At 39.9% G+C, this 10,501-nt stretch overlaps 1 pseudogene across 1 annotated transcript; it reads left to right on the top strand.

The window, feature by feature from the left end:
• Nucleotides 1–285: 285 nt before the first annotated feature.
• LOC148185065 (uncharacterized) lies at nt 286–5,764 on the top strand (annotated as a pseudogene). The gene is made up of 2 exons (XR_015774455.1): nt 286–949; nt 3,483–5,764. The product of XR_015774455.1 is annotated as an uncharacterized LOC148185065 (transcript).
• The last annotated feature ends 4,737 nt before the right edge of the window (nt 5,765–10,501 follow it).

The raw sequence follows: 10,501 nt of genomic DNA, 5'->3' as shown, positions 1-10,501 counted from the left end.
TCTAGAGGCACAGAATTGATTTAGACAAGCACAACAGCTTGTAAACAGAGGGAAATTTGAAAGCTTTTGCTAAATGCACCATGTGTAGCAAATATATGAAACTAGAGTCTAAGGTTATCAGCACATCTTAGAAACACAGACTATCCTGAGCTGGGAGGGACCCACAAGGATCATGGAAGTCCAGCTCTGGCCATGCACAGGACAGCCCCAAGAAGACACCATGGGCTTGAGAATGTTGTCCAAAATCTTAAACTCTGTCAAGTTTTGTGATTGCTTATAGAGGAATGGCTAGAGAGCAAAAGTCATGTTCCCATGCAGCAGTTAGCTGGGAAAGAGTTAGACAACAGAGTACAGTCAGTGTGAGATGTTGCAAAGTTAGGAAGACCTTAGTGATAACTGTTAACTGAGAACAGGATGGTGTGATCAGAAGAATGTGAATTCAGCACAGATGAGCGATCACAGGAATGTGGAATTAGGTGGAGTTGACCTTAAATGAAATATCCAATAATGAGCTTGCTTTTGCACTATGTATGAGCCTAATTATTGATGCTATATAAGTGGTTTTAGAGTTACCAATAAATGAGACTTGCTGATCATTCATATTGAGTGCTGCATTTCTCCCGCCGAACTCATCAAATGGCGCCCGAACAACAGGGACCTTTGGAACCTTTGGGACTTTGGGGACCCTAGGGACCCTTGGGACATTCAGAACCTTTGGAACCTTTGGGACCCTAAAAAGGAGTTGGAGTCGGCCAAGGGAGTTGGCGACAGGGGACGGGTCCTCTGCAGCAAGGACAGTGAAAAGCAACAGCTGTGCTGCATTCCAGGCAACCTCACAGGAGAGTCCTGATCACACAGCAATGTTGCCGCGCCCAGGCGACCTCAGAGGAGAGTCCTGCCGTAACGTGCTGCCGAAACCTTGTAGGGGCTGCAACAGCGCGCGCTGACGGTAAGATGGAAAGGCAAGCAGCATATGATTTATTTACCTGCTTTTTAGAAAAGCGACAGGTTAAAGACTTTGATTTGCGCAAGGAGCTTCCTGGACTTTTTGCTTATAGGTATGCTCAGGGTTGTTTTCAGAATCCCCATACAGTCCATGAATTAAGTGAGTGGCGAAAATTTGGAGATAAATTGTGGGAAGCTGTTTTTAATAATGATAAAACTGCTATAAAATTGAGAAAACTGTGGTGGACAGTTCATAATGCTCTCTTGCAGTATCAGGCTGAACAGACAGCTGCCACAAAGGCATCTGCAGCTATGTCAAAAAATAGATTATTAGAGGGAGTTAATGAATGTCCATTGCCACCCGCCATGAATACAGTAATTTTGACCCCTCCCACGCAGTCACTGACCCCTGCCGCAGCTGCTAATCCTTTTGTGCCATCTCAAATTCCTTCACCTACTAACCTTGATTCTGGAATGGAGCCTTCAGCACCGTTACCATCCTCCACTTTGGGAAATAAATCTGTCCCTGGGGTAGGGAGTGAGTTAGGTGAGGCTATTGCACGGGAAAGAAGAGAGACATGGGCTACATTGGCACGGAATATTTTGCAAGAGGGAGATCAGGAAATAGCAGACGCTGCATTGGAAGTAGCATGTCCAATTCAAAGATTAGTGCAAACTGCATTTGACCAGATTAAAGAGCCAAGAGGTATTCCATCTTATATGGGTATTAAACAAGGGCGAGATGAGCCATTTAGAACATTTATTGATAAACTAGCTACAGCTATAGAGAGGGCAGGTGTCCCTGAATATATAAGGGGAGCATTATTAAAACAATCTGCATTACAGAATTGTAATCCAGCAACCAGGTCAGTTTTAAATTCCCTAAATGCTAACTGGACTATTGAAGACACATTAGAAAAGATGTCTAATATACCAGTGGGGTTACAGGCAATGTTAGTCCAGGCAATTAAAGAACTAGGGCAAGGGCTAGAAAAGCAGGCTGCATCTGCTCAGAGTCAGGTTTTAGCAGATCTTGCACCCCCTACAAGTGGCTACAATCAACAACGGCAGGATTCCAGCCTCCCAATTGAAATGTTTTCGCTGTGGCAACCTTGGACATATTCGGAAGGAATGTACTGTACCATCTATTTTGTGCAGTCAGTGCCGGTCTAATACCCACGCTGATAATGTTTGCCGCCGGAGATCGGGAAACGGGAAAGCCAGCGCGAGGAGCCGCTGCGCCAGGACACAAATAGCAGCTGCTGGAACATCAGTGCAACTTCCCTCCAGCCTGCCACAGCAGGGAGCCTCGGCCTGGAACTGGCAGCCTCAGTGACTGTGGATTTATTGACATCACAGCCCTACAAGATTCCCACGGGTAATAAATGGAAAAGCTATGGGTACAATAGTGTTGGGACGTTCATCTGCTAGTCTAATGGGACTGTTTATTTTACCTGGAGTAATTGATGTGGACTACTCTGGTGAAATATATATCATTGCATATACACTGGCACCACCAGCCAGAATTGATAAAGGACAACGAATTGCACAATTGGTGCCACTAAGCTTTATATAGATAATGTTTTACAGCCACTGCGGGTTCAGTGGCCTACAGCTATTATTTATCATTATATGGATGATATTCTTTTTGCTCAATCACAACCTTTTGCAGACAAACAAGTTAAAGACATTCAAACACAACTACTTCAGAATGGAATGATTGTTGCACCTGAGAAAATACAGCAGTCATCCCCATGGAAATATCTCGGGTGGTCAGCGATTGCTAGGAGGTTTACAATGGCTTAAACCTGTTGTGGGTATTCCTAATGAACTTTTACAATCTTTATGACCTTTGTTAAAGGGTACTGATCCTACAGCACCTATACAGGTCACCAGTGAACAAGAAGCTCTCAATAAAATAATGGATTGTATCCAGACAGGTGTTGTTCGTAGACAAGATCCAGACTTGGACATTAACCTTACTGTATGGTTTAGACCTCAACATCTCATCGGTGCCCTGACGCAGCAATAAAAGAAAACAGGGGAGATATGGGTATTAGAGTGGTTGTTGCGTGTTCACTAATGCTGGAAAGAAATTTCGTAGCTGCTGCTACATGGCAAAATTCAGAAGGACAATGGAATCATCATATTATTCCAGCTTGAAAGGAGGACACATTAAAAACTCTGGAATTAATTGCTGTTGTTTGGGTTTTGGTGCAGTTTAAGGGTCCTGTTAATGTGGTAACTGATTCTTTATATGTTGCAGGAGTGAGTGAACGTATTGAAAATGCAGACATTAAGGAAGTAAAAAACCCTTGTTTATATGAACTGTTTTTGCAGCTTCAAAGAGCAATAAAGTTGAGGACTGCTGCCTTTGCTATTACCCATATTCGTAGCCACAAATGGGATGTGTGTTTAGGAGAAGGAAATGCTAAAGCAAACTGATTGGTTTATAAGGATCCAAAAACAGGACTGTGGGGAGGTCCTAGCAAGGTTTTATTGAGGACGTGGTTATCTTTGTGTGTCTACCCCCACAGGGCCTGTCTGGGTGCTGAGCCGATGGACTAAACCTGCTGATCCCAGTGATTTACCTTCAGCTGATCCAGAAAATTTAGCAGATACTTCTCGCTCTCTACCATCAACATAGAGATGGGACCTGATGAACTCTCACATGCAAATCTTGTGTACAGTATCAAATTGTGAATGTTATCCTTTTGTATGTTACTTTTGTAAAGTGTGTAAAGAAAAGTGGTGGATACATTCTAAGTGGGCTCGATCCCCAAGAGGGATTTGTACAGAGTGTTACAACTTTGAAAGAAAATTGACTGAGATTACATTACAAGAAGGTGTGCAAACAGGACAATTTGAAAAAGGACCTGATAGATGGTGGGAGTTTTTTGCTTTTGGAATAAATCCATAAAATTATTGTTATCATCCTAATACCCCTTTTACCATATATTATTGAAATAACCACAATACGTTGTCCTAAGACACTGACACAAGTCAGGTGTGATATTCCAGGAGTAAAAAATAAAAATTGGGAGCAATTCTTAAAATGGCAGTCTCGAGAAAAAGGATCCTTCCCTGAAAGTTATCCCTGCTGCCGAGAAGATGGAACACCCCGTGGTTCGAAGCAACCAAATCAACGGGCGAGGCAGAGGGGTAAAAGAAAAGGGAAGCAAGATCTCACATGGGATCCAGCCAAGATCCTGGCTGAACTGCCACAATCCTTTTAAAGTCCTTAAAGGACTACTTCTGATCAGGTTGTTGTGGTTTACCATAATAAAGGGAAATGAAGGGTTTTTGATTGACATGGATGAGAGACAAAATATGTGGGTAACGTGGGCTAATCAAACCGGACAGGATAATTTTTGCCTTTCAATGGCTACCCCTTCAGATCCTTTTCGAACTTGTTTAGTGGGTGCACCTTTAAATGATTCACTCTATGCCACCATGTTTAAAAACTGGACAAAGAATTGGAAAACACCCAAGGAAGCAAACAAAACATTATGTGAAATTCCATCAGGTAAATTCATGATCAATATCTGTGACACAGGTTTAATTCCAGCAAATCCCATTGGTGCTCAAAATTGGTACATTGCTACAGGTTTAAATGTTACTGGGTCAGAACCACAAGAGTTAAGACTATTAGGTTCAGCCCCTAGCAATTACTGTTTAACTTTTGTCAATTGGGCTAGGAGCAATCATGCAAAAAGGTCTCATGGGCCAAATGGCACAAATGTTTCTCCACAGAATTTGCTACATTTGCAAAATTATGATGCATACTGTGGCAATTGGTCTCACAAAGTAAATTCTAGCAGTACACCTTTACAATTGCCACCTGTTTTTTTTCTAATTTGTGGAGATCGTGCATGGCAATGACTGCCAGCAAACATTTATGGAGGGCCTTGTTATTTTGGAAAATTGACATTGTTTGTACCCACTATACAGCCATTATTAGGAGCCAATAGAACCAGGTTATGAACAAAGAGAAGTGTGTTTCAATTGGGGCCAGAATGCAAAGATCAGGTTGAACTTTGGGAACATCCTACAGTGATTGTGTCATCTATTTTTACACCTGGAGTATCTAGTGCCCAAGCCTTAACACAGTTACGATGACTGGCATGTTGGACAGGAAAACAGTTTAATATTACATCAAAGGTTTTGTCTGATTTGCTTTTGGATATGAAGAGTGTTAGGCATGCTGTATTGCAGAATAGAGCTGCTATTGATTTTTTGCTATTAGCACAGGGCCATGGCTGTGAAGACTTTGATGGGATGTGTTGCATGAATCTTTCTGACCATTCAGTGTCTATTCATGCTCGTCTTCAACAACTACAGAACAATATGAAAAAATTAACCATGGAAACAAATCCATTAGAGGAATGGTTTCAATCCCTAGGCCTCACAGGATGGTTAAAAAATTTGGCACAAATGGCAATTGTTGTTATATTGATCATTGTGATTGTGTTACTGTTTATTCCTTGCATACTGCAATGCTTGCAATACATGGTAAAGAAGGCTACTTCTACAGTTTTGTTAGTACAAAAAGAAAACAGGGGAATTATAGAGGAATGGCTAGAGAGCAAAAGTCATGTTCCCATGCAGCAGTTAGCTGGGAAAGAATTAGACAATAGAGTACAGTCAGTGTGAGATGTTGCAAAGTTAGGAAGACCTTAGTGATAACTGTTAACTGAGAACAGGATGGTGTGATCAGAAGAATGTGAATTCAGCATAGATGAGCGATCACAGGAATGTGGAATTAGGTGGAGTTGACCTTAAATGAAATATCCAATAATGAGCTTGCTTTTGCACTATGTATGAGCCTAATTATTGATGCTATATAAGTGGTTTTAGAGTTACCAATAAATGAGACTTGCTGATCATTCATATTGAGTGCTGCATTTTTCCCGCCAAACTCATCAATTGCTTCTCTGGGAAACCTGTTCCAGTGCCCAACCATGCTCTGGGGGAAGAACTGTTTCCTAATATACAACCTAAACCTCTTCTGATATAGCTTCAGACCATTCCCTCGAGTCCTGTCACTGGTGACAAGAGGGAAATCACTGTCTGCCCCTCCTCTTCCCTTCATGAGAAAGTTGTAGTCTGCAATGACGTCTCCCCTCAGTCCCTTTTCCAGGCTGAACAGGCTAAGTGACCTCAGCCAAACCTCATGTGGCTCCCTCTACAGACCCTTCACTGTCTTTGAAGTCCTGCTTTGGTTGCTTTCTAATAGCTTTAGATCTTAGATTGTGGTGATGAAAACTTGGGTAAGCAAAAGAGCATGAAAATCCATTTGCTAGCTTGAAGGTCCAGATATTATCTAAATGAGACCAGGCAATGTTTCATTTCCTTCATCTGAAAATCAGAGAGAACACAAAGCTGAGGAAGTGGAAGATTGCCCTTAGTTTTCAGAAGTGGGAGTGGGAGTCAACAGGTTGATCTACACCTCTAAATTAATTTTTTGTTTCTTATAAAGCTTGGATTATATTTTATGATTTGGAATGATTTTTGACTTGTTTTAAAGTTGAGTACTGGTGTAAAAAAGAACGAATTGCCTATAATAAAGGATCAATACAGATATTGAATTGAAATAATGAAAAAGATTTTTCACTTTGGAGAATGTCAGATGAGTTCAAAGAGATTAAGACTGTAAATACCCAGGACAGGATTTTACCTTGTTTATAGAGGTGTGTGTAGCATAAATAGAGTTTAACTGTTTAACTGTTCAATCTGTTAAGTGGAGAAACGGTTTCTCCTCCCTCCCTCCCTCCCTGTCTCTCTCTTTCCAGAATTTAAAAAATTGATTTTCTATTTCCAAGCAATCTGCAGTGTTCTTGAGGTATAAGGTCTCCTTCCGTATTTAAATCTGTTATTAAAAGAGTGTTGTGGCAGTGCTGGCTAATGAGATTTCTACTTGCCTCTCTGGTGACTTTTTGGTTGAGAGTGAGGGCTCTGGGGCACTTGAGCTCCAGGGGACACTGAGTATGTGCCAAGCTAGCGGGAACACCAGATTTTACCCTGGGGGCAAATTCTCACATTCTGTAGTGTTTTCATTCTAAATAATAAAATTTTAAGTTTCTCTCACGAGATAAAACATTTTCCAGAGAATTTTGATTTGGAAATACTGAAATCATCATGCTAAAATGCTTTCTTCTCCCAAGTTATGTCCAAATACTTGCTCTTGGTAATGCCTGCTGTAACAATAGCTCCAAATTTCTCTCTATGGCATAGAATTTAAGATTCTAGATGGAACTGCAGAAAGGAATCAATATGAAACACTGTGTTTTGAGTTTGAATAAGTCTAATAATTTCCCACCAGAAACATACTCCAAGTGAGAACTTTTTTTTTTTACCAAACAATGCTATGCAATAGACAGCTGTGCTATATAATAAATGTTTAAACAGTTGTTTGTTTTTAATTTCAGCCTCATATTGCTCAAGTCAGCACAATAAAAAGCTCTATTATTTCAGCATGTAGGGGTCAGTACTAGATACTGTCTTTGCTTAATATTGAACTTTCTTTTTTAAAAAAATAAGAAACTGAACTCTAAATATAATCACAACTCAGCATCCTTAAAATACTAGAGTGATTATAAATGTCATATAAGCAATGCACCAAAACAGGATAAAGCTCACGATAGGTCGCACCTGCCATCAAGCTCAATATCTGCATCACAATGCTTTTCTGCTCCCAAGGCTCACCTTTGGCATGACTTTTTTTTTTATGTTGAGGCTGGTTCATCAAAAAAGAACAGCTGCTCTTTGTCACCCTTAATCTTCCCAAGGTGATTTAGATTGTTGAGATTTTTTTAAAAAAAACCCAACATATAAGAGACAACTGTCCTATGTACCCAGGTACCTGAGATTTTTTTCTGTCCCTTCTTTTCCTTAATGGATATTCTCCAAATAACTCTGAAGAGTAATCTCTGCCCTTTCAGAACTGAGCAGGTAAAGCAGCCAATTACCAAAGCTCTGATGGTATTTTTAACATAGATTGTAACTGCTGGAAGATTAAATAAAACCAAAGCACAAAAAAGAAAAAGCACAAGTTTTATCAGCTTGAAGATCAGGGAGCTGGTGATGAACATTTCGTTAATTCTAATAAGAGTGCAAATGCATTGCCATATTGTGTTGAAAGTCTATGTTTTGGAGGCTAACTTTAATTTCAAAACTGATGAGCACACTGCAAGATTGAAATTAAAACTAAAAAAATTAATTTCTTAAATTTTCTTATCCCAATTATTCTGGGCTTGTTAAAAATTTGGGTAGAAATTGAAAGGGAAAAACACTTTGGAAAGCTAAAATGGTTAGAAGAGAGAGAAATGTAGTTCAGATTTTTCTTAATGAGAAGGGAATATAGTTCAGTCTTTTTCTTACATGTTGAAATGCAAGGAACCTTAACATTATGCAAATACTGCTAAATGCAAACTCTTGGTGAATTTCGGCTGCAATTTCTCATGTGAAAAGACTGTTAAATCAGGATCAGTAGTACAATACAAAGTGCACAGATTATTATTATTTTAAAATTATACTAAGCAGTACAAATACAGAAAGCAAATTCTGCAGTATTACAGTGACCTTACACTGAATAATGATGGTGGTGAACAACACCCCTGGGCTAGCATTTTGTGCATCTGCTAGTGATGACCCTGCCACAGAGGCAGAACAGGATGCTGCCTCTGCCTGAAAGAGAGATGCCAGTGTTTGGTAAATTTCAGTGTTGGGCACAGTGAGGACAAGACAGGAAAGATATGGCAGGCGCAGAAGCCTTTATATGGCATTAATTTTTTCAATAAGCATGGGTTGGTATTTAAGAGAGCAATAACTTACCTTTTATAAGACCCACAGCCTCAGATTCTCCATGTGGATGTATTAAGGCATCAAAGCCCTCTTCTGTTAAGTTAATATAAGTAGATAATATGAAGCTATTACTTCATCTGTTAATGAAATGTATTGATTCCCTATTTTAAACCAGTAAATCAATTACTAAAAAATATTAATCAGCTTATTACCCAAGGGTACTTACAGTAATAAAAATAATCATCAATATTTCATTTTGTTAAAACATTATAAAAGCAGAAAGTATCTTTTGCAATTCATGCACCATACATTCTGGAAAATGTCCATATGGGAAAAGGAACTGTAGTGCTTGAAGACCAGACACTCATTCACAGCAACAACTAAGTAAATTGCCTGACTGGGGAAGTATGCCTGTGTCTGTGTTTGTACATGGACAAGTAAATGGGAAGATATAGTTCATATCAGATCTTACAGACTGAAAGAGTTTGTGCTCCTGTTAACCTTGTTTCTGTCCCTTAGGTACACATCCTACCATGGTATTGGTATGGATCCAGAGGGAGCGCTTTCCATGAGGGAAAATGGCAGCAGCAGGGTTGCTTTTGTCACTATGGTTGATATGTCACTTCTTTACAAGCTGTGAGCACATTATTTTTTTGTGACTTTTAGGATTTGCATCTTGTATAAAAACTGACTCTATAACTATTCCAGTTAATGACACAGGACAAGGAAACTGGCTCAAGAATCATCACATAATTACAACATGCTGCTGAAACAAATAAAAATTGTTAGCATGCTTCCTGGCATAACTTCAGTTCAGGGCAAGTAGTATTTCCCACACAATTCCTGAGTGTGGTGTTGGGGCTGGCACAGACCAGGGTTTCTGTCCACAGGTCAGTGTGAGGCAGATTGCTCTGGAGAGCAGAAAGTACACCCTCATGCTATGGTTAGAAAGCACGCTATGACCTTTCCCAGAAACCAGAGCCGGTTCTATGTATGCAGCTGGTGATCCTACTCCACTTGCCAGCTGACCTTAAATGACATGTCCCCTTTAACAGGCCATGCATATGAAGCAGGCTCTCTCTTCCTTTTCTCCTACTGATATCAAGAATTATGAGCTTTTGAGAAAAGGAGATAAGGACCTCATACAAACTTGGGCAGGAGAAGGAGCAAGAGCAAACAGTAATGAACATGCTCTGGCTCTAATTTTCTTTGGTCTGCAGCAGGAGAGAGGTGGTAGAGGAAGGTTGTTCCTGACCTCAGCAGATTGGCTGTATATCAAGGACAAGAAAATGAAAGGTCTCACTACAATCAGATGAGATAATGGGGGAAAAGATAAAGCAGTTGTATTTTGGTAAGGACTGAAGTTAATAACTCAGCTAGAGTATGAGACATTATACACCAATTAGTCCAACCCTGCCCCCTTTCTGGGATTTTCAAGAAAAAAAGCATAATAAAAGACTTCCTTAAATTCTAAGCATCCATACACATGCACATAAACCTATTTTAATAACAGAAATACTGGGGAGGTCTACACTAGATGTTTCATAAACAGTTGGTGTTAGTGGGTCACAGTTACCGTTAAAATATTCCTAGAATGTTCTTCTATGAAATAGCTCACAGATCATCTGCATGCTTTAAAAAAAAAATAGTTGGCACTGGCTTATGGTAAAGAATACCTTACTTGCTTATGTGTAATAAAAAGTATGTAAAGATAATTTATGGGCATGGCAGTGATGAGATTTTGAGCAGAAAA

Source organism: Pseudopodoces humilis, chromosome 1 (genome assembly GCF_049639895.1).
Source record: "Pseudopodoces humilis isolate 2021_Gansu_Grassland_sample_001 chromosome 1, ASM4963989v1, whole genome shotgun sequence".
NCBI classification, from domain to species: domain Eukaryota; kingdom Metazoa; phylum Chordata; class Aves; order Passeriformes; family Paridae; genus Pseudopodoces; species Pseudopodoces humilis.
The sequence above is the reverse complement of the archived record's forward strand: the minus strand, read 5'-3'. Positions and strand labels throughout refer to the sequence as shown.